This window comes from Sinohyriopsis cumingii, chromosome 15 (genome assembly GCF_028554795.1).
Source record: "Sinohyriopsis cumingii isolate HCF-2022 chromosome 15, ASM2855479v2, whole genome shotgun sequence".
NCBI lineage: Eukaryota > Metazoa > Mollusca > Bivalvia > Unionida > Unionidae > Sinohyriopsis > Sinohyriopsis cumingii.
In genome coordinates, this window is record NC_142975.1 from 96,078,985 (window position 1) to 96,104,396 (window position 25,412).

The 25,412-nt window shown below is 37.9% G+C and overlaps 1 long non-coding RNA gene across 1 annotated transcript in view; it reads left to right on the forward strand.

The window, feature by feature from the left end:
* LOC149782362 (uncharacterized) overlaps positions 1 to 25,412 on the forward strand; it is a 50,618-nt gene that overhangs the window by 5,623 nt on the left and 19,583 nt on the right. The window contains exons 2-3 of the long non-coding RNA XR_016414583.1: positions 10,409 to 10,517; positions 22,043 to 22,169. This is a non-coding gene — a long non-coding RNA (uncharacterized LOC149782362). The remainder of the gene's footprint in view (positions 1 to 10,408; positions 10,518 to 22,042; positions 22,170 to 25,412) is intronic.

Below are 25,412 nucleotides of genomic sequence, written 5' to 3' on the forward strand. Positions count from 1 at the left end.
AGACTTCTTTATCACGACCGAAGAGAATACGACCTTCCCGAGCTAAACACGCCAACCCTGTGACTAAGCCTACCGTACTACCCTTAGTGATTTCAACCAAATCATCATCATCAGAAGTAGGCCTCGGCCGTGGCAAAAGCTTAAGGCAGTTAAAGTTGATTGCTTAAACTCACCCCAACACCAAAAACCAAAGGCCCTTTTCAGGGCCACCCACTTCTCTCGAAAAGAGATAGACTTTCAATTGCCAATAACTTAAAAAAAACATTTTACCCCAATAGTACGTGTATATGAGTGCGTGAGTGTAGCTTCTTATTTAAAATCAAAACACAAAGACACTTACCTTTTTATACCTAATTTATTCTTTTATCAATAGTTACAATCCAATTCACAATTCACAACAGAGCACTTTAAAAAGTACATTCACTTCTTCTGTCTCACTGTTTAGTCTCTCTGTTTTTTAAATTTCTTCACCGTCACAGTCTTTTTCTCCTCTTCCTCCTCACTTTCTTCCCTTCTTCTTTTCTTCTCCTGTTTCTTTTCCTTCACCTGTCTGCTATCTTCCTCCTCTTCTTCTTCCTCAGAAGAATCCCTCTCTTCTGACTCCTCCAGTTTCTTTTTGGGGCAATCTGGAGACCAATGTCCTTTTTCTTGACAATAATAACAGGTATCTTGACTTTTGTCTCTTCTAACCCCTGTTTTTCTTTTTTGACGGTCTGGACACTCTGAAGACCAATGCCCTTTCTTCTGACAGATATAGCAAGTATCTCCACTTTTATCTCGAAAAGAAGGAGAGTAGTCCGAAGGCTGGTCTGAAGAAAATTTTCTAATGACCCCTCACAAAGCTCTGATGAAACGTTTGATTTGGCTAGTCTCTTCCATCGTTGTGCTCGGTTAGAGAGTGAAATGAATAGTGAAGGGACAAGGCACACACCCTTTTATATACGCTGGTCTGCCAGGACTATAAATTAGTCCATGCTGTTTAAATTTTAGTCATTTGACGTTTTTCACTCAAGATGAAACGATCCAATTCATTTGAGAAGAAAGAAGAAGAAAGTAAGAGGCAGAAACGTGATCTATCGCCTCGTACCAGGGCTGAATTCTTGGCACAAATTCATGCCAGTGATTTTGAAGAGGACATGAGTGAACCAGAATCCAAACGCTCTAAACAAAGTTCACCACCCTTAGTTAACCCTGAAAAGTACTATTCCATTCGAGAGACAGAAAAGCGCTCCTCTAGAATATATAGAACCACGGCTTACAAATACACGGTGAAGTTTAAAGATTTCAAGGCCGAAGTACCGTTAGAGAAAGCAGAAGGGTTCATCACCGGGTTTTGGGATTCTTTAGTTACCACACTCAAGCAACAATGTCAACCCAAAGAAGACGATCGCTTGAGACCTTCCATAGAACACGATGGTTTGAAATCCCCTGTTTGGATCGAGTTTAGCACCCCTGCAGAATTGGCCGCTTCCAAAGTCATGGACAAGATTACACGTGCAACAATCCAATGACCCGTTTGACATCACCGATGGAAAAGCCACACTGTCCATGACTCACGTCTCTCCTCCTCAAGGGACCGGACAACGCAATAAGGTGTTATTGGTGAACGACCTTCGCAACACCAAAACAAGTCTCGTCCGAATTCACAACCCTCAAGACCAGATGTGTTTAGCCAGGGCTATTGTGGTAGGACGAACCTATGCCAACAAAAACGACACGGTAGAATGGAAAAGAGCCTGGGAGAATATTCGAACATCGGACCGAGCCAAACAACGAAGTGAAGCAGAACTCCTGTTGCAACAAGCCGACTTGCCCAAAGACAAACCCTGTGACATTCCTGAAATGCAAAAATTGCAAGATGTCCTAGCTCCACGATACACCTTGAAAGTGCACCCTCAAGAAGTGCGCGGACCTCTGTTGTTTCGAGGGAAAGACTTTAAGGACGGAAAATACGTTCATGTCTATTATCACGATGACTATTTCGATACCATTACCAGCATCACTGCATTCCTGGGATACGATTATTACTGTGAGAAATGTGACTATGGTTATAAGAATCGAGAGCAACACAAGCATTGTGGATTGAAATGCTCAGATGTTTGGCCTCTCCACCCTGTCTGAGCGAAGGACCAGTGCCTTGTTCAACTTGTCTGCGCACGTTTGTCAGCCCTACCTGTTACCAACAACATTTGAAGACGCAAGGTTCACAGCAGAAATGTGCTTGTCAACTGCTGAGATTGTGCCCCGCGTGTGGACAAGGCATACGTGCCAATAGTGCCAAGGCACACGTATGTTCAGGAAAGAAAAAAGGTCACATTTGTCACCACATCGTGGACTTGGAACACCAATGCTACGTGCAAAAATACCAACCCCCACCAGAGAAAGAGGACGGTCACAAGAAGAAAGGCAATTTCATCTTTTTTGATTTCGAATGCATGCAAGAGACCAGTATTCACATTCCTAATTTCTGCGTGGCTCATCGAGCGTGCGAGAAGTGCATTCAGGAACCTATCTTCAGTCATTGCCCTCACTGCAGCAAGATTCCCAGAGGGCGTGAAAAAATCTTTCGAGGACCGAACACGTTAGCCGATTTTGCACAATGGGTCTTAGACCCCATCGACAAGACGTGGAGCCAAGTGATGGCTCACAATTTCTCCGGATACGATGGACAGTTTCTTTTGAGATACTATACGGAACAAGGCACCGAGTGTCCTAAAGTCACTTTGAACGGAGCCAAAATCATTTTCATGCAAGTGGGACAAGTACAGTTTAAAGATTCGATGAGTTACTTGGCCATGCCTTTGAGCCGAATGCCTAAAACGTTTGGAAGGACAGAAATGGCTAAAGGGTACTTTCCACACTTTTTCAATACGGAAACCAATCAACACGCCGTTCTACCCCATTTACCTGAGGCTCACTATTACGACCCTGACAACATGCGTACCGAACAACGAGAAGCTTTCTACGCTTGGTACCAGGCTCACGCCTCCGACCCTTTCGACTTTCAGGAAGAAATGTTGAAGTATTGTCGTTCCGACGTGGACATTTTACGACGTTGCTGTGGAAAATTTCAAGAACTGTTCATGGAACACGGAGGGGTCGATCATTTGAAAGAAGCTTGCACCATTGCCAAAGCGTGTTCCTTAGTGTACCGGCAACGATTCATGCCTGAAAACACCGTGGCAGTCATCAGTCCTCAAACGACGAACTATGTCAAACGTCAAAACTCGGTCAAAGCCCTACGCTGGTTACATTACTTCTGCGACAAGGAAGACAAATGGATTCAGCATGCCCGCAACGGAGGGGGTGAAAAGACCATTGGAACGCATTCGGTCGATGGCTGGGACTTAGAAAACCCCAAGATCGTGTACGAGTTTAACGGTTGCTTATTTCACGGATGTCCCATCTGTTACCCTGACCGTGGCACTAAAAATCAGTTTTTACAACGAACCATGGAAGACTTGTACCAGGACACTTGTCAGCGACGCCTAAAGTTAGAACAGGAAGGATACCAAGTGGTGGAAATGTGGGAACACGAGTACGATCACCGTTTGAAAACCGATCCCGAGTTTAAACGCCTCGTGGAAAGTTACCAGTTCATGGACCCGCTGAACCCGAGGGATAGTTTGTACGGAGGAAGGACCAATGCCACTTGTTTGCTGTACCAAGCCGACGAAGAGAAAGGAGAAGAAATCAAATACTTGGACGTGTGTTCGCTGTATCCCTACGTGTGCAAATATTGTCGCTTTCCTGCAGGGCCCCCACAATTGTTCACGGAACACATCGACCTGAAAAACATTCGACAATACGAAGGCTTGATCAAGTGCAATGTTTTGCCTCCCACGGACTTGTACTATCCCGTATTACCTCACCATTGCCAAGGCAAACTGATGTTTCCTTTGTACCGTACTTGTGCCGAAACGTGTAACTAAGACCAGCCTTGTCAGCACACCCAGGAAGAACGGGCCTTGACGGGAACCTGGGTCAGCGTAGAATTGTTCAAAGCTCTGGACATGGGATACCAACTGTTAGAAGTGTACGAAATTTGTCACTTTCCCAAGACACAACAATACCACAAGGGTGACCCCACGCAGAAAAGCATTTTCGCCGACTACGTGGATGCCTTTTTGAAACTGAAACAAGAAGCCAGTGGCTATCCTTCCTGGTGTCACACTCCCGAAGACCAAAATACATTCAAAGAGAAATACTGGGCACAAGAAGGCATTACTTTAGATCACATCGAGAAAAACGAAGGCAGGCGATCGTTTGCCACAGTGATGTTAAATTGCTTGTGGGGTAAAATGGCACAACGTCCGTGTTTACCCAAGACGGAGTATTTGAGAGAACCTTCTCGCTACTTTCAGATGATTCACGACAAAACCAAATTCATGAAACACGTGGACGTCGTTCGCGAGGATTTGATCTTGGTCAATTACGAAGAAGATCTGGACTTTGTACTAGACGACCCTTTTGGAAATGTCATCATTGCGGCTTACGTGACAACTCATGCTCGCTTAAAATTGCACGAAGCTTTAGAACTGTTAGGGGAACGGGTCCTGTACTTTGACACGGACAGTTGCATTTACATCCATCACCCGAGTCAACAGCACCCTGACATCGAAGGAGACCGTTTAGGAGCCTGGACAGACGAGCATCCCGACGACAAGATTCTAAGTTTCGTCAGTGACGGTCCAAAAAATTACGGCTACGAATACCGGGACCCACAAGGAGAAGTGCACACGACGTGTAAAGTGAAAGGATTGACTCTGAATTATCGTACCAGTCGCGTGGTCAACTTTCGGGTATTGAAAGAAGCCTTGGAATCTGGAGAGGATGAACACTTTAAAGTGACCACCTATCAACCCAACAAGATTGTACGTTTACCCACTCACCACATTGTCAGTCGACCCTTGGAAAAAGTCTATCAAATCGTGTACCAGAAGCGAGTGCGACTTCCCAATCATTTCACCTTACCGTATGGACACGTCGGTATTGGTCTGTATATAAAAAGGAACCCTAGGCATGATCGATAGTTCATTGTGACTACCAAGACCAAGCGAACAAGATGAATACTTTCAGAGTAACACAAAACAAGTTTAGAAAGGCACAATTCAAGTATGGGGCTTCTGAAGTGGAATGCGATTGTGAACCTTGCGATGGGAACGATGCTGTACGCTGTGACCTTAGCGATGCCGTAAAGCATCATGGGAACTTTGTTATCACTACCCCTATCATGGAAAGTGATGCTGTGAGTGTCAAACCTGAGGGATGCGAAAGCGATGCCGCTCGTCCTCTTGGACATTTTACTGGGTTTCGTTTTAAAGGTGGATGTTCACCTTCACGTCTACCTCACTACGGATGTCATCCAGCCCTGAGCAAACTCCTGTCCATGTCACCCAACCCTCATCGAAACGAACCTGTGAAAGACGAATATTCGTTTCCTATGCGTTTGTCGGAATACTGCGACTTTGAAAATCGTCTTCAATCGTTCAAAGGAAAATGGCCTAAGTATCTGGGAGGACCAACCCCCGAAGAATTAGCCAGAGCCGGATTGTTCTACTTGGGCGAAGGAGATAAAGTCAAGTGCTTCAGTTGCGGTGTGTCACTTCATCACTGGGAACCGCAAGATTCGGCCTACGTAGAACATGCTCGATGGTCACCGAATTGTCATTACTTACCCTTAGTGGGACCGAGACATTGAAGTAACTTACCATAATCTGTTTATGGATACTTTACAAGAGAACATTCGTGCTTTGCCTGTGGAGTTGAGAGAACGCATTTACCAAGAGTTGGTCAAAATACAAGTGAAACGTAAAGAACAGCTGCATCCGTTACGTCACCAGATCTTTAACCACTGGTACCTGAATGGTATAAGAGAACTGATTCGTCAGAAATTGTTTCAGTGGTCAGACCTTGTTCAATACTTCCAGGGCCCCGATGATCCACGTGTTGATCATTTTGGTTACTTCGAGATTCACCTAGTGCAACGCATTGAGGAAGACAAGTTAAAGGATTACCAACATATTTTACGTGGAATCTACTTAGCTGAAGAGGAAACTTCTAAACAAACTCTGACGTTTAGGTTACAGTGTGCAAGATTTAGATTCCCTACTGGAGAACGAAGATCTCTGGCTAGAAAGTACGTATATTGTTTCCGAAACAAAGAGACTATAAAAACAGGCTGCCATGCTACGACTTATGTCACATGTAATTCAACAGATTCCGTGGAAGGAACTCAATGACCATATTCAAACCGTGGATCATTACCATCGATTGTTACAAGAACTGTATCCATTCAATTTGGGTGGACAAGTGGTGTGTGTCTTAGTGACTTGTTTTCTGGGATTTCGTTTACCAGCCGTTTTTTTGTGGACTCTTTACGATCAGTACTTACCACCTCAATGGCCTTAATGTCGATAGTAGATCATATGAAATGAGAAAAGTAGGGGATGTTTTCCTTCACGTCCGCGCTTTAACTATAAAACTAACAGTGTTTGCCATTGGAGCCCATTCCACGGAATAAGCAAACAAGAAGATGCTAGCAGCTTCAGCTTTGTATAACAACCTTATGGGAAGTTGGTACTGGATGGTGGATGGATTTAATGTAGCAGAAAGGCTTGAACGGGAATGGAGGCATGCAGTGACAAAAGACTTCGTCTCAAGACAAGTAACCAGCCTCCACTTAGCAATCGATATTGTGAAAGAAATGATAGAGGATGAGGAGAAGAGAATGAGAGGTTTCATTAACCCACCGTATGTGAAAGTGGGCAAGTTGAAAGAAGCCATAGTTTATGTGACGAGTGTAAGGTGTTTTTTTAGAAGACATTGTAGAATGGACAGATTGGTCTTTTGTGAAGTGGGGCTTAGACAAGCTTAAGAAAGCGGAATAAGTAATGAGGAAAGTGCTGACCGAAGAGGTCAAGAACATCAAAGAAAAGTGGTCAAAGGAAAGAAAAGAAGAAGAAAATAGAAAGAAAAAGGAAGAATTAGAGAAACTAAACGCTAACTGGATGAAAATCCAACAGAAGTTCCGAGCCATGGGTCACCCGGACTGGATACCGGAAACAGAAAAGAAGAAGAAGAAGAAAGGAATGATGGAAAAAATTAGGGGATGGATAAAGAAGTTAAGGAGTTAGAAGAAGAAGAAGAAGAAGAAGAAGAAGAAACCCAAAGGCCCTTTTCAGGGCCACTCCAATTTCTCGAAAAGAGATCGACTTTTAATTGCCAACCCCCCTTTTTTATTTTTTAAAAATCCCATGTTAATTTCCCCTTGTCCCTATACAGGCCCACGATTTATTTCCATGTTAATTTCCCATTGTCCCTATACAGTCCCGCGATTTATGTCCATGTTAATTTCCCATTGTCCCTATACAGCCCCACGATTTATTCCCCATGTTAAATTCCCCTTGTCCCCAGACAGTCCCACGAACTATTCCCCATGTTAATTTCCATTGTCCCTAGACAGTCCCACGATTTTTCTCCATGTTAAATTTACATAGTCCCCAGATCGTCCCAGGGGTGTTTTTAATGATAAGTCCCATTGTCCCTAGATCGTCCCCATTCACTACTGAGGAAGATTGTCTTGCTTTACTAAAGTTACTTTTCTTGGAAACAATTATACCGTCATAAATCGCAATTTTATAAAGCACGTGATCTATTACGTCATTATAAATGATAATTTTACATGAACCGTATATTCTCCTTTGCACTGATTAATGTCACGCTTGTACCTTCATCATCCGACGTCTCTATTACTTTTCTTGGGTGGGGGATACGGAGAGGGAGGGGTTATGACAATTATTTAAAGACTACACAGTCTGTCATCCTTCCTACTAGACAAACACGTGATTTTTTAGATTGGCAGACAAAAAAAACAGCAGATGGATACCAAATAGAACGAAGGGGAGGTGGGGCCGCTAAATGGACATAATAAGGTAAGATAGGAAATGGATTAATCCACAAAAAGCGAACTTGACCAAAGGGCAGTAAGTGAACTGATGGACAGACCAAATGATGGACAGACAAACTCAGACTTAAAGGCAAATGCAAAGTGTGGATGAACATACATAAATGGGTGAAAACATTATTGAGCCGGACCATACAAATATAGAAAAGATCAGATTGAGATGTTAAACGAATTAAAAAACGTAACGACGAGTGATCGGATTCATGTTCATCTAATACAGTTTCCCAATTAATATAATATGGACGGAAGCATGACTGAACATTCTAATAATTTTACAATATCCTAACGTTAAAAATGAGAACTCTAGTAAAGCGTTTATTAGACAGCAAACGCTCGAATTGTATGGAGGAGGGTGGACTAAGTTTTGAGCTCATTCTTTCGCTTCTGTTTTATTTTCGATCAGGGAAATTTGATAACGTCCAATACATTTTATTTTTGAAAACAGTCCGTTGATGGGCCCGTCATACGAAAAACAGGTGTAATGGTTATATTATGCGTACTGAATATTTTATTCGCCTTGTTTTCATGCCACTTCCGCTTATCACCAAGGCATTTAGAGTTAACACTGTACTAGTTTGGCAACGTCAATATAGTCATTGCTGATGTTTCTCGTTTTTCTCCAAATGATCAGAAAGAACGTATTAATAATGATACAATGTTCATCTGTATGGACTTTAGTAGCCATGCCATATCTTGGGTTTACTTAACCAATCTTTGTATATGATGGGTTAGGGTAGTGGGAGGGGCTGACATATGCAAGCTATATGTGGCGTACTGCCTGTTTGTATTTTGTACATAATGATGTAATTACACTTTCTGTGGATATAATTATACAAGTATTTTGATTTTCTTTCCATTAGCGTTTCTAACCCGCTATCAAAACATGGAAACGTTGATAGTCACCTCGTTACATCCGTCACAAAGAATACTTTCTTAATATTATCATTAGTATTATTATTACTATTATTATTATTATTAGTAGTAGTAGTAGTAGTAGTTGTTGTATTATTATTATTATTAGTAGTAGTAGTAGTTGTTGTTTTTTATCATTATTATTATTATTATTATTATTATTATTATTATTATTAATAGCAGTAGTAGTAGCAGGGGTGGTAGTATAAAGGTGCCAAGTATGACAGTTTGAAATGTACTATCCTGACAGAATTTAACAAATTCATCAATAAAAAGCAAATTTGGTCAAAACTGACAGTCACAAAGTAAATACTTGGTAAGAGCGTATCATCGCGGTAACTTGAGCGTCTGCTGGACAAAACTGATACACCAGAAGAGAACCGATTATGGAGGCATAAACTTGTCACACTTGTCCCGACAATGGTGAGAAGTTGATGTCCGTTGAAACAAGCTGGAAATTCAAAACAAAATGTAACGAAACTTTTTTAACTGCAGAAAATTCAAGAAAAGTTAGAGCTCCAAAACATTTAAGTTTCACCCGTATAAATATTCTCTTTTGACTACCCCAGTTCCCAACGGACAATTCATCCATTTCTACAATCATATTATAGACTCTATTGCTAATATGCAGATTTTTCTTGAAAACAAATACGACAAAAATGTCAGAAAAAAGACTCAGTACTCACGAACATCCATTGTGGGAGTGATGTATTTATTGCTTAAAGCAAAGGTTTTGTGTGTTCCCGATGGCATTTCGTCGAATTTGCTCAAAAGGCTTACATTCTGCCATACAGCAAGGTACCAGGCGAAAGTTGCGTAACCACAACAGGTAAGAGAAACGAAATCCCAATCCGTTGATTTATCTTTACTTTATTTTACTATTTATGTGCTCAAGCGCAAGGTATTTCCATCTCCAAAGTATATTCAGCTCATCAGTCTTGCAGCTAGATATTATAAGAACCCGTGACCTATCGCTGTTATGAAATGTGGCGTACTCAAGGGCAGACTTTGTAGCAACTATTTGCTAAAACTGTTAAGTGGTTGCCTCTTTCCCTGAATATAATGGCCAGACTGTATTGGGTAGCGGACACCATCAACACTCAATGCGACAAACAAATTATATATATATATAATATTATATATATATATATTATTTATATAGTCGCATGGATATATCAGGTCTGGTATAATTTCGTGTGATTGTCTTAATGCAATTGAAATCATTAGACATATAAATTCCTCATTTTCAAGAATACGCTAGCCAAAACAATCCAACGGGATACAGGAGAAGTCAAAACGGACTCTTACTGTGTGTCATCATCTACCAATTGCAAGAAATGGAAGGAACGTGCTGTTTGGTTTTCAATTGTATGGTTTCGAACTTTTATTTATGGTGACAGACATTAGACTTGGATGCATTCGGCTATTTCAGTTGAAATAAAATGCAGCAGAGATATGAAAAAATGTGAAGTTCAGGTGTCCTAGATCATCTGTCCGTATTATTATCTCTATTTTTCTCTTGAGTTTCAGTACCATGTTGGCTAAAGCTGAAATCGTCGATGTTTTCGGAAACAGTGTGTATCGGCTCATTGAAAGGAAACATGGTTACCAGTCGGTGCATGGCTTCAATAACATCAGTGTAAGAACATCACCAATTTAGTCTTTGATTAGAAACTAATACAGTAAAAACAAATGGGGGAGGGGGATATTGTATGCTTCTGGCTGTTACTTCCAGCAGCAGCCAGGGTTAAAAGACACATTTCCAACACTCCTTCAAATGTTAATGGTTCCCATCTAAATTCCAACTATAAAGTATTTAAGGATAATAAAATCGTTAGCCAGCAAACAAGTGCACGAGCAATGACACAACAGCGTGCCTGAAACCCAAATTCCTCGGGTACGTACATCATCATGCAAAAGCCAGGTTTAAGTGTCAATATAGCAATGCGTGGGTATATACTTTAAATAGATTTCAGTTACTTCTTCTATATCTTATATGTTTGCTTCTGGCCTTATCGTTATCGCGTTAATTATTTCACTAGTTCACGACAGTGTAGATGCTACATGCATATATATGTTGTATAAATGTAAGACGTTTCCTTGAGGTTGGGATACATTGCTGTTTTACAACTCCGTCTGTGTACTCATTGGTGCCGTTTTCTCACAACATGTCGCCTATTCCTTATAAATAAGTGTATGCTGATATACTGAATCAATCTTCTCTTCACGTGCCACACTTTTACCAACACAAATTATGTGGTCATTGAATGAAAATAATTTGTTCCCTAAATCAAACATATTCCATTGTATAAATGTACGTGTGATCATAAAATGCACGTTTCTTCAAACATTACGCACTTTTAATTGAAACACTAAAGCTAATGAACTTCTGTGTGTATGTCAGGTTAATCTTCGGTCCGCTGCAGCACCAAACTTCAAAATATAGTCGTTTTGGTAGCTGTTCAAGGGACACAACCTTTTATCTATTTGAAACACTCACGGGATATGTTGTTTCCCCTGATCAATATGCCGTCCCACCAACTCCAGTTAATATTGTGTGTTAGTATTTCAAGTGATAAAGTCGCCTTCTGCCCAAGATTGCTGAATATGTTATATTACATTAACAAACAGAATCTTTTCAATATTATCGCCCATCCACACATTCATTAATTAATGATAAACAAATTATGACAGATATCACACCGATACAGGATGTTGGTGATATTTTCCCCGCATATCACTGACTGGATTTTAACACAGATCGGCTGTACAAGAAGATACCTGAATGTTAAATACGAAGTCAAAGATCAGATCTCCAACACCAAGAAGATTTTGCTTCTTGAAGAAATGTGACTTGACTGTGGATACTTTTGATCCAGTTTATCGCATAAGGTATCGACCGATCCGGTGGCCAGTGTGGCTATTGCGTCCGCCTCAGACGCGGTAGGTTTCGGGTTCGAAAACCGGCCGAATCATACCAAGGCGTATAAAAATGATACCATCAGTTGCTTTCCTTGAAGTTCAGCATTAAGAGGTTAGTGTTAGGACTGGTCGTCCTGGTGTCAGGATAATGTGACTGGGTGGAACATGATGATACATGACTGAGGCATCCTACTCCAGTGCTAGACATCACTATAAACAGCCACACCGCAGACATCGTAGAGATTTGATTGGAAAATTGTGAAAGATACGTTAAAAATGCACATCACACACACATACACATAAAGTGTCTTTAACAAATAAGATATCGGTACTATCTGAGGTTGTTGCATTAAAAGGCCTCAGAGAAAAAAATAAGTGCCATGCGGTCAAATCTGACCTAATATTTTTTCAAAGAAAGATAAATCATTCTTTTGCATCCATATTCACTGACATCATGTTGTTAACTATATTTTATTTGCATTGTGTGATTGACCATTGCCCCTAATTAGGGGTATTATTTTGGGTCTTCCTGACTAATGTCATTTTTCAAATATTTTAATTGGATTGGAGTTTAGGACATTGGTTTGTCTGTTTGAGATCCTATGGTCGACCTGATTTTTTTTCAGATTTTTTGCTAAACGTTAGTAATCAGAATTGGCATCGTTTACGATTGTGAGGGGGAAATGATTCACATCCTGGTTATGTTTTTGTGCCTACTTTATATGTATGATTTGTGATCAACACAATTATTTATTCTTATTGTTACATCGCTCTAATGTAATCAAGTGAAATCCTCAGATATAATTTCAGAGGACTTATTTATTTAAATTGTTCGTTGGCATTTACATTTTGATGATGATTGTGAGTTAACTGAACAATATCCTGGATTATATTATTGTCATACGGCAAGACTTTGGTACATCGGCACATTCAAGGCTATTGGTACATCAGTATATTCAAGATTGGAGTTCAAGCGGAACTTTTTTGTTTCTAATGGAACATTTAGAATTATTTGTGATTTAATTCACAATATAGTAAAGTTCCTTTGTCCCTTTTCAACTTAAAGAAATTACTTTTTTTTAATTACTGAATTTGTCGTTTATGTTACTCAGACCATAAATTCGTAACAGAAGTGGGGGTTCGCTAGACGTGAATACGAATATCTTTAAAATGCTTCAGAGAAATTTCGAAAATTAATATGATTAAAATTTTAATTGAATTTGTTTTGAAAATGTTATAGATTCTGGCAAATATTTTAATTTCACACATTTCATATTTTTGTACCAAAACCAATATTCATTAACAATGACAACCAATGCAGTGAACTATGTTTCAAATCCGACCGACGAAGGGTTGGAATGTTTGAAAAGGATTGAGCTTCTTGAGCCTGTCACATATGCTATTTCAGAAGCTGAATCGTCTTTGGCAAAACAAGAAACTAAATATATATTGGTCCGGTATATTGTGGAAAGACAATGTTGATTTTTTTGATTTTATTGTTTTGGTTCGATTAGTAAGTCTACATCTGATTTTGATAGGCAGTTAGAGGATTTACAGTTCAAATGACAGGCGCAACTGGATTTGAGAATTCTTCAGTTTAGACCACAGTGATCCTCGTTTTAGTACTCATTCTCTATTCTCATCAGGGTGACAATAGGCAATCACTCACTGTCGAATAGGATCAAGAACTATGATATTCTTGTTTGTTTTAGTGGGATGTTGTCAAAACTGTAGTCTTGCAAATACTAGTCTGTTATTTTGTGACAAAAATGGGGTCCTGAGGCAAAAACGGGGACAACCTGAGGTACTCACTGGCAATGAATGGAAAGTGAGCTATCAAACTGTAATTCCGAGGTCATTTTGACAGGAAATGTTTCATATATGCAAAATAAAAACTCTCTTGATTGGTCATTTAGGAGTCAATAAGACGTATTTCATTGTTATTGGCCAAAGATTAAAACTGATGTTTTTGAGTACTGTGGATCTTGTCTCAGTTATCAAATGGTAGATGATATGTAAACCCTCATCTACAACATTTGACGAAACGTGTAGCAGAAACACGGTAGACTGTGTAGGTCTCTTGCCTAACATCGAGCCAGACAACGAGTACTTGTTGACCATATAGTGTGCGTCCACAAGAGTACCAGAGATAATTCCATTGAGGAATATTGATTTCACTAACATAATAAAGGTAGACTGTCTCGGTCCATTACCGATGGCCACGTGCGACAATCTAAACCTGTTCACCATAATATGCTCGTTCACAATATTTTAAGATGAAATTCTTTTGATACATATTTTTTGAACCCTTGTTTGCTTTCTCAAATCTTTACAATCTAAGCAATAGCCAATGTTTATGTCTGTAACTTTCTGATAAGTTATGCCTGGGTTAGACACTTAATAGTCTAAATCGTCTGGTTATCACCCATTTCGGCTACAGGAACGGATTGAGCCGAGGGTGCTCATTTGCTGTTGTTTAGGGAATAAGTTCAAGAATCGTTGGGATTTAACCCAATTGAAGTTATTGAAAGAGAAGCACCTTTCATAAATGTTGATTTAAAGATTAACCTTATTGATTTTGTCTCTGATTTGAAATAAAGGTTCTCAGAACTGATGAGATATTAAGAACCACTCCTCACTCTACTCAGTTACTCATTTACAAATGAAATCGACGTATGACAAAAACACAAAAGAATTACGTTTTTGACCTGTTGATAGAATTCTGGCTCTCGTGTCCAAACCGCAAATCCTGTCCAGGCTAAGTATTAAGATCGTTATAAATTTTGAGGAAGGTAGATGATCTTAAATTATATCACTAACACTAATGCAGAACAGAAAGAATGGACCATACATCTGTACAAAAAGAGTATTGTGGTAGAATTAGAGCTGTTGATTTTTCAACCAATACAGTCTTGACTGTCTCAAACAGTGAAGATGTAAATGATGGAATGCATTCTTACTGACTTTGGTTTAACCAAGCTTAAGGATGAAGAGATTTTAAAGAATCTGGACTCAACATTTTCATATCTGCAAAAAGCACAAAAAATAAAACGTTATAAAAAGCCAGTGAGCTAAAACATATGTTGAGTTAACATAAACACTTCTATTGTAATGTTCCGACAGGAAAAAATAAAATTATACACCTGTGAAACGTCGTCTTATATAATGACTCTTGTTAGGAAGGTATTTTTGTCCTAACAAAGAAACAAAGATAATACATTCCGCATGCTTACTGACTATTGAAAAATCAACAAGGTCTCCCAAAAGGATCTATTTTCAGTGTCAAAAATAGGTAACTGTATCTACAAAACTGCAAATGCAAAATATTTCACCACGGTTGAAAGGATTCTGGCTAATGCCACTGAATGTTTGGAGAAAAGAGCTTTCAGAAATTTAATTTTCACATGGATTCTATCAGTAAAAATGACCCCATTGGTATGAAACATTCCCGTGTTTAACGAAGAAGTTAAGGTCAAGTCTATATTTTAATCCCCACTGTCCACTTTTTAGTTGAAATCAACACATGCGAGGTTTTGGCTATAGCGGGATATTATTAGACATTACTTCCAATGTTGCCATAATTGACAAATGTGTTGAGTAAGAAGTCTTGGTTACATCTACGTGAAAAAATATTCGAAGTCTTTTGGGGGAAATTCAAGGCCATATTTACTACTTCTTTCAGTAGATTATTGATGCATGAAGATCACGTGGATCGTCAAGTGTGCCAATTTTCTAAAACTTTAAAGAAGCATGTGAACATTGTGTATTCCACAATTAGGAAGGCAAATCTGGCTCCAATGTTATCTTTACAATATTTGGAATTATGTGTTAGTACACTGGGTGTCATTTTGGTGATCAACGTCCTTCCTGTCATTAACAACATAAGCTTGAGGTTGTTTAGGTGGAACTAGTGCTGAAAGAATACAACTTTGTCATTAAACTCATGACAGGAAGAACGTTTGTGATGGGAGATGCACTTTCATGCATAGAAGTACAATATACCCCTCTTGGGATTTCTTTTTGAGTGTCATTCATTCGAAAACACCCTATGTAATTTGAATTATTATAATATCACCTCATATTCTTTGTACGATATGTTTATTTGACATATGTATACAAGTTTTTATTTCTCTTCATGAGAGTGTTGAGTGTTGTGATGTATATTTCATTTATAAAGCGTGGTTAATATTTGTCACTGGTGGTAAATTCTATACAGCATGTATACATACTAAAAGTTCAGGCCAGTCTTGTCCACATACTGAGTTTCCTATTACGTTATTATTGATGTGTATAAATAGGAGTTTGATAAATAAATAATAGTGTCTATTTTAGTTCAGTCTCTGAGATGTCAGTCATTTTTTGAAATCTGATATAAATCGAGACGTTTTGTTCATTTAAAGTATTCATTTTGATTACTAAAGAGTTCATGCACTTTTTGAATTTACACACACTACTTTGGATTTGGTTAACTCATTCGAACACATTCTGGATTCCATCAATGTGTCAAATCAGGACATTCAATACTTCATTCGGAATATTCTATATTTCTGAACAGGGGATATATGATTATTTTTGGGATTGAATTTGATGTAATGTTAGAGTCTCTCACATTTTCATTATCTATTGTAGAGGAATAAATCCCTTTTTGAATGTACATAAATTGTTGGATTCACCTCTTTCAATTACATATTCTGAGACCATAACAATCAAAACCTCACACTCTTCATTACTAATGTTGTGCTCAATTCAGAGTCGAACCTAACTATAACCCCTTTAGCCTTGCTGGTTCAACACACATGAAACAACGGGCGGAGATGGTCACTGTGTTTGCAGCCAGACAAGTTCATGGTTAAACACTGTCGTGGAGGTTGGAAGCTAAGATTATGTGGTTGACTGTTTATTCGTATTGGAAATTATCAAACTTGTGGCCTATAATGTACCTTGAGTAATAAAATCTCTGATGCGAATCTGTTTGATTATAAATGGATCTAAAACGGATTTGTTGAATCTTGTAAACATTGTTCTATAGTCAATTCTTCAAGGGTAACCGCACTAACTAAACCCTGGTTTACAGAACTCTAATTATCGAAACAATACTATAACTTTTCAAATCCACGAGAAAAGGTGCTTCAATATTTTATATCGCTGCTTTACAATTCTGTTCAAAAACTAGAGTTTCTCTAAAGAGGGAATGTGCTGTTGTCATATTAACATTTAGTATTTCACAACCAGTTATTACATTAAAATTGACAATCATTTCGACAAGAGGTAAGGACGTATAAGGTTAAAGACGTTTAAACGTTCACATATGGTGATGATAGAAACAATTCGTTCAAATATCGCATATCCTTATTAAGCACTGACCCTCAAGGTTTCTTTACTGAACAAACAAACTTATATTTTCAAGTAACCCATATTTGACTCTGTTCAGTAGGTTTTCTTATGGTAATAATACGTTTGATAATCTCCGGAATCGTTAGAAAAAAGTCCAATATATGATATACGAAGGATAGCTGCCTCAAGCCATAGCTTATGTGAAGAATAAATTTATTTGAAAATCTAATTTTTGTTGGATTCTAGAGTATGCGTACCAAAAAACACGTCATATTTATTTAGCATTCTTTTATTTATCAATCGGCCACATATTCTTTCATATATTAATCCTATCAATATAACGTCAGACTATTATATCTTATATTGCAGCTGGTGTCGAGCTGTCCCAAATTACTATTCAATATACCAAGTGTCCAATACCCTCTTGTGCTTTTCAACAGTCGACAGACGGGAATTAACATGAGCTGATGTAAAACCTAAAGAAAATTTCAAAATTACAACTTAACATTAAGCCCGCCACTGTTGGATTTACAAGGACTAGGGGAAACCTAAGTTTAAACATGTCCAGAGGTTTAACACGATGGGTATAGGGACAACGCGAATTTCATATTAGGCGACCATGCTATTAAATATCGCATTTAAGAAGAGAAAAGTAAAAATGTTCACACACATAGCCAAGGATAACTTCATGCTATCATATATGGAGTGCAAAAGAAAAATGAGTCGCATTGCTTACACAATAGAGCAAATACGCGTAACATGACGGATGACAAGCATACACTTAAGTACAGAAACTGGTTAACCACAGCAGCACAAATGCAGAGAAGCCTTTATAATACCATACATAGAGAGCAGGTTATGAACACGGAATAGGACTATTCCGACACATGTAAAAATCGTATCCTTCTTTAGAAATTGAACACGACGGAGAGCAGAAAAATCACCCGTAATGATGGGCATAGTCTAACAAGCACAATCTAGGAAGTGCGTTGAAACGTTTCCGTTGAAAGTATTGTCTGTAGTCAAATGATTTAACATTTCTAATAATACTGTTGTTTCGTAATTGCCGTTCTAGATACATTTCTCTCTTTGATTAATAATGACAATAAATGTATTGAAATGACATTGCCTAATTTTAATGCGATCTGGGTCGTAAGTCAGGTGCTACGAATTTACATTTTGCCAGCATATATTTTAGTACCTGTGATTTATCTTATTCAGTGTCGGTACATGTGGTTACGATTTCTTTAGCAACGCTGAGTTTAATGTGACAAATGAACCGTTGAGACTAGAGTTTTATTTACCACATTATGAAGCTATGGCGGACTTTTTTCGTAAGGCTCAAATTATACTGTAAGGCTTGGTCACATGTTAGAGAAATGCGAACCGTTTGCGTCGAGCAAATGATATAGCCATAGAAAATTCAACTAGTCAAGAACATTTTGTCTAAATCATATAATTTTGTTACAATGCACCCAGCTTAGAACCTTGCATTAAGATTTTTTTGTATTTGTGCAAAAATGCGACGTGTAGGAGTACTAGCACCACTCCAAATTATACTATCGAACAATCCGTTTTGAGTGACCAATGCCACATTTTCTACTATCCATGAGCTAATTATTATACTATCCGGCAGCTAGTTATAGTTATTTACAATCCAATACCCAATATACACTATCCAACATGCCAGTGATGCTCAGTTATCTACTCTTAAACAAGCAGCGAATTTTAAACAAGCGCCAAGCCTTAACTATCCGTCACCCAGATGTATACTATCCAACACTACATTTGGAGTAATCAATGCTGAACTATCACGTCGCACTATCCCATCTAAAACGTCATTTGGAGTGACCAATCTGATAACTAAAAGTCACACATGAACTTAGTTCTTTCGAAGTGTGATTTTTTGCAGTATGAGAAAAATATATACTTGCGTCCATTTTCGGTGTGACACAATTGCAAAGTGAAAACGATAGAAACCAAGAAAATATAAATGGAGTTTTTAATGTAAATTTACTGTATCATGAACGAAGTATATGGTCTTTGCTGGATCATTGATAACTGACTGTTGCTCCTAACAGCGTTATGCATAGTATAGCGTGGATTGTAAGATAACTGGATTATCGAGAGTCATTATGAGGTGTTGGATAGTAAATCATTGGACTTGGGATGGTCGATAACTGTGTATTGGTCCTTACAATCTATATGTTGGATATGAGATAACTGATGGTTACTAAACATTGGTTTTCGGTTGATACATAATGGGTGAAGGATGGTTTAAAAATGTTCATTGGTCACTCCAAACATCGAATCTGATGGTATGGTATATAGTGTATGGGTGTAAGTATGTAAGCACTTCTGTTCAAATTTGTGCAAACAAACATGGATGATGACAAGGTAAAAAATAAATGTGATAAACTCATAAAGCTAATGTTCATTTATACAGCGTGTTTCTGGATAAATGCTTAGAAAAATAAGTTTTATGATGGTATCAAAGCAAACATACTGTTTTTAGACACAAAAAAATACGAAAAGGACATAATCAAGAAACATTCCGCAAAGAAAATAAGTTGCTGGAGTCTTTAAGAAACAAATAGTAGGTACTCAAATTAGAGTTCGTAAGTATAATGTCGAAACTGCACTCATTAAAAATAAGTTGTCGAGAAATTTTTACTGGTAATTGCTAGACTATAAATTTCAAATGCCACAAAGTAGAATCTAAGAAGGGCGTAAATATATAAAGGTTATTAGATATAGAGCTAGGAATCACTATCGCCGTACTAGTTCTAGATGACGTGGGTACCTGATTTTGGCGTTTTCCCATCGACCGATAACGTACTAAACAGAGCTTATCCGTAGTAACACATTTCAAGCGTTTAAATAATCGAGTATTCTGTATTGTTAAGTAATTATTAATTTTAATCCTGGCACGTAATATTAGAAAACCAAAATCGTACATTTTGCAGTATTGGCATGATATAACTGCAATATAAGGTTTTACAAAAGTCAAAATGGATTTGTCGGTTAGAGATAGTTTGGGAAGTTCATGCACTTGACCATCACCATTATCGTTTTTATCATTTGCGTCATCATCCTCTTAAGTTGTTATCTAATGCAAACACAACTTCATGTCAAGAATTAAAAATGCTGTATAAGTTCCGGCTTGAATAGATTTATGAACTCTAAATTTATATGAATTTAACATCTTATGAGGCTGTACATGTCAGCAATGAGTCATTTAAACACTTCTTGGTTAGACAATCTTCTTATCAATGGCAGAATTAAATAAAAAATATAAATCAAATATTCATTTTATGGCATGGGGCAAGTGTTATAATTTTCAAGACATGATACTTAATATTGTTTAGTGGTATATATGAAGTGTGGGCTCCCTCCGTTCTTCTTCGTACATGCTAAATCTTTAAAACGGCAAGCATGTATGCTTTCAATGAACAAAGTGTTTAGCGCTATCCTTCAAACTTGTTTTGGAATTGTAGTCAATTAAATAATTAAATAATTAAATAATTGATTAAAAAGTGAGTATTTATAGTAGTTAAATGTATCAGGTCGAGTAAACACCTGAATTGACAAAAGTCATTTGAGATGCCAGTGCATTTCCTGCATGTTCTTTTGTTTACTATTTTTTATCTTCCATTTACAGCCACCGCCCCTAACTTTCTGTATCTTTGTAGCGTTTCTAATGTCTGCTTCAAATCCTAACTACAGACCCATTTTCTCGTTACCATATCGCGTGTATATAAAGTTGTTTGGACTTGTCCCTCAGTAGTCTCGATTAAAAATGAAGAAGACATTTCCGGTGAAATGAGCACAACCGCAATTGCTATGGAACTTTGTGACCCATGTATGAAGATACACGTTTAATAAGAGTTGTTAATATATATATGCCCTTACTATTAAATTTTCAATTTTTCTTTCTCTATGATTAGATCTTTATTGCTAGAATTGTTAACAAATGTCGTTTCTAGAAAATGAAAGTTAATTATAACTAATATGTTATGAAAATATAATTGATGTTAGTTGTAAATGCCTCTCTCCCCTATCTCTTTAAACCACTGACAATGTACAAGTTCGGTTACAATTACAACTTCACACGTTAGTTTTTATACTTTAAATATAATATTTTGAGACAGTTATGGGTGGCTTACAATTTGATATAGATAGATGGATGAATGGATGGATGGATGGATGGTAGGATGGACAGATGTGTGTCTGTAGGTATGACTGATGTTATAAATATAATATTTAACAAGTGTACACTACTACAGTGCCGCAATACAATTTCCTAATATTTCGTAACATTGCGTTGTATTGAATTAATATATCATGTGTAAAAGTGATATAAACTAAACACATAAAATAATTATTAATGGCAATTCACGACCCCTGGGTACAATACGTGAAGATAGGCATTTAAGAAGCGTTGTTCAATATATATATATATATATATATATATATATATATATATATATATATATATATATATATATATATATATATATATATATATATGTGTGTGTGTCTTAAACATTGTGTTATAGATCTTTCATTTAGTATTTCACATTTTACATGATTACATCTTTATTTCTATAATTTGTATCAAATGTCTTTTCAAAATGCCTGTTAATTATATAATTAATGTTGGTTGTTAACGCCTATCTCTCCTATCTCTGTGTGCTTGCGTGCGTGCGTGCGTGTGTATGGATGGATATATGGATGTAGGCATGACTAGTGTTATAAATATAAAATTTACAAAGTTTACTTTTCTACCAATTCAACTATACACTTGCTAATATTACGCAACAAATTGCCTTAACAGCACACACACACACATATATATATATTCATGCCTTACTTTAAAAACTTATATTCTTTACTGTTTATTTTCAGCTGTTGTTAATCTGGCAAATAACAGTCATAGGGTGAAACTTAAACTTCACCCTGTCACAAGGTTTATATTATCTGACCTACCTGGAGCATATTACACGATAGCAGTATCAAAGCGAAGAAGTTCAAGGTAAAACGTATACCATGCATTGCAATATCTGCAAGGTGATAACATGTATATTATGCTATGTTGCTGTTGTATTAAGTTATGATTCTACTGTCTTAAACAATGTAATAGAAAACAGCTAAAGCCAGCGAGTTTCGCACAATTCAACAAATAATTTATTTCCCTCAAATGCAAAGTAAAATTGCAAAACAGCTAGCTTATGGTATTACGAAATAAATCCCAGATAATCTTATAATTTCTAAAGCAAGTCCTAATGGTTAAAGTTCTGAATAAACGTTAGTGGTTGTCCAGAATAAATCTAGCTCTGAAGGCGATGCTGTGTCTATTGTGACCTGGTGAGTGGTGATTCGGCAACAATCTTTTGTTGAAATACAGTAATATAATCCAAGGTTTCCTTGTCTGAATTCACAATAATTCCCGATTATGTCTTGTTCCAAGAACATTTCGAATGTAAAGATAATAATAATTGATTTCACCGAAACCAAACTCTGGAAACAACAACATAAAAGGTTTTTGATTAGATTGTATCGCAGGGATATATCAGTAGTGAATGGGGTCACCCTAGGCTCAATGGGAATTAGCATTACAGAACCCCCTGGGTCACTCTAGCCTCAATGGAAATTTAACATGGGGAAAAATCATGGGTCACTCTAGCCTCAAGGGGAATTTAACATGGGAAAGTCTTGGGTCACTCTAGCCTCAAGGGAAATTTAACATGGGGAAAAGTCTTGGGTCACTCTAGCCTCAAGGGGAATTTAACATGGGAAAAAGTCTTGGACCACTCTAGCCTCAAGGGGAATTTAACATGGGAATAGATTGTGAGTCTGTTGAGCGACAAGGGAAAATAGAACAGGGTCGGGACCCTATTTTAATAAGGTCCCGACCTGATGGGTCTATGGAAATAGAACATACGAAAATTGAAACAGGGAGGGGTCTCTATTTTTTTAATAAACAAAAAAACAAAAAAAAAATAGGGGTGGGCAATTGAAAGTCTATCTTTTTTCGAGAAATGTGGGTGGCCCTGAAAAGGGCCTTTGGTTTTCTTCTTCTAATTTCTTCTATTTCTCCACCAGCTTCTTATTTTCTGTCCTACACTTTTTCTCTTCTTTTCTTTCTTTTCTTCCTTCTTTTCTTCTTCTTTATTCTTCTCCTCCTCTTCTTTCTTCCTCTTCTCATTTTCATCTTCTTTTTCAATTTTTTCGTTCCATGCTCTCATCCTTATCCTTTCCTCTTCATCCTCCTTCTCCTCCTTTATTTCTTTCAACAGATCACTGATGATTTCCTTTAGTTTTCGTAAGTTGTTAATCTCCATCTTCACTCGATGGGGACTATAAGAATAGTGATCCTCGTTTAGCCTAACTAACATTTTCTCCATCATGCCCAAATTGTCCAGGACGTCTTGCACTTTTTTCATTTTTTTCAAGGTGGTTCGAAGCCATCTTCTTTTTCATTCTTTGCAGAATGGTGTGAATGACGAACTTTGTGGGTTCTTATAGTTAAAGTGCGGACGTGAAGGAAAACATCCCCTTAAGACACAAAATTTATATTACCTAGATCATGACCAAACAACGCGCGGACGTGAAGGAAAACATCCCCTACTTTTCTCTTCTCATATTATCTAATATCCACAAGCGCGAATCAGCAATAAACAAACCCCAAATCTACTATCACACACGCAAAGCATTAAAATGAAATCCAAATCTACTATCCACACAAACCAACTTAAGCGCTTACAAAATATAATAATCTACTATCCACACAAACGTACGTGAGCGCTTACAAACATAAACACATACACTCACACTAGGAAAAAAGAGTCAGTGTTTATATTCACACTACTCTACATACACACATTGGCAAATGGATTACTATTTCTTTTCTAAAGGTTTGGGTAGCCCTGAAAAGGGCTGTTTGTTTTGAACTCCATGGCACCTGGTTAATGATGGCACCTTCCATGCCTGGCACCACACACACATCTTCTACTCCAATCTCCTTTCACTCTTCTTTTGACTGGGAGCGCAGAGGGAGGATGATTGGCCTCAGCACCCCAATCCTCTGTCTCTAGAATTTTATACAACATCCTCTCTCCTATTTTCTTTTCCTCCTCTTCTCTCTGTCTTCTCTCCTCCTCTTCTTTCTTTATCCTTGGGTCTTCTACTATGGTCTCTGCAGCCAGCTCATTCACTTTACGCCTGGCATATTCCAGGTGCATCTGGAGTTCTAGAAGCTTTACAATTCTTGTATTCATTGTCTTGCTGTTAACAGATCGAGGATGGGTAGCCCAACTGACGATTAGTTTTCAATTTATACTAAAAGCGCGGACGTGAAGGAAAACATCCCCTTAAAACAAAATTTATATTACCTAGATGATGACCAAACAACGCGCGGACCTAAAAGAAACACTTACTGACTTTTTTATACTACCTATCACTATTCTAAAAAAATTTCATCAAACAAATAATATACTATCCACATACGCAAAGCAGTCAAATCAAACCCCAAATCTACTCTCCACGCACGTCAAACAGCAAAAAACATGATCATAATCTCCTATTCACACAAACTTACTTAAGCGCTTACAATCACCCACACACATAAATATATACAATCACACCAGAAAAGAGTGAGTGTTTATATTCACACTACTCTACATACACACATTGGCAAATCGATTGCTATTTCTTTTCTAGAGGTATGGGTAGCCCTGAAAAGGGCTGTTTTTCTTTTGTTTGCTATGGCAATCTTTTAGTTTCTAAGAATGCGACGTCCTCTGACGATAGACTTTCTGATGATAGCTCTCCTTCTTCGGAAAGAGAAGAAGAACTCTTTGGTGTCGATACGACAATCGACAAAGCCTCTGTCAGGTTGCTGCTGCTCTTGTTGCTGTTGCTGCTCTCTCTGTTGTTTCTGAAGTCTGTACTTCTCTATCCATTCTTCTTTCTCCCTGTTCATTTCTTCTCTGAAGAGCTCTTCTATCAGGTCTTCAGTGACTTTTAACATTCTCACATTCTCTATTTCTTCTGGCTTCGGTATCAGACTGTGTCTGACCCTATGCAAATTCACGTAGGCTTCGTTTAGCTTAGCTAGTTTGGAGCACATCTTCGTAGGAGGATGAGTCAACAATGGATGGTTAGACTGGAGGCTACCCGGATTTTTTAAAGTCAAAGCGCGGACGTGAAGGAAAACATCCCTACACGGTATTCGAGCCGGAACGTTCAATGAGTGTCATGAGAGGGCTAGTAAGAA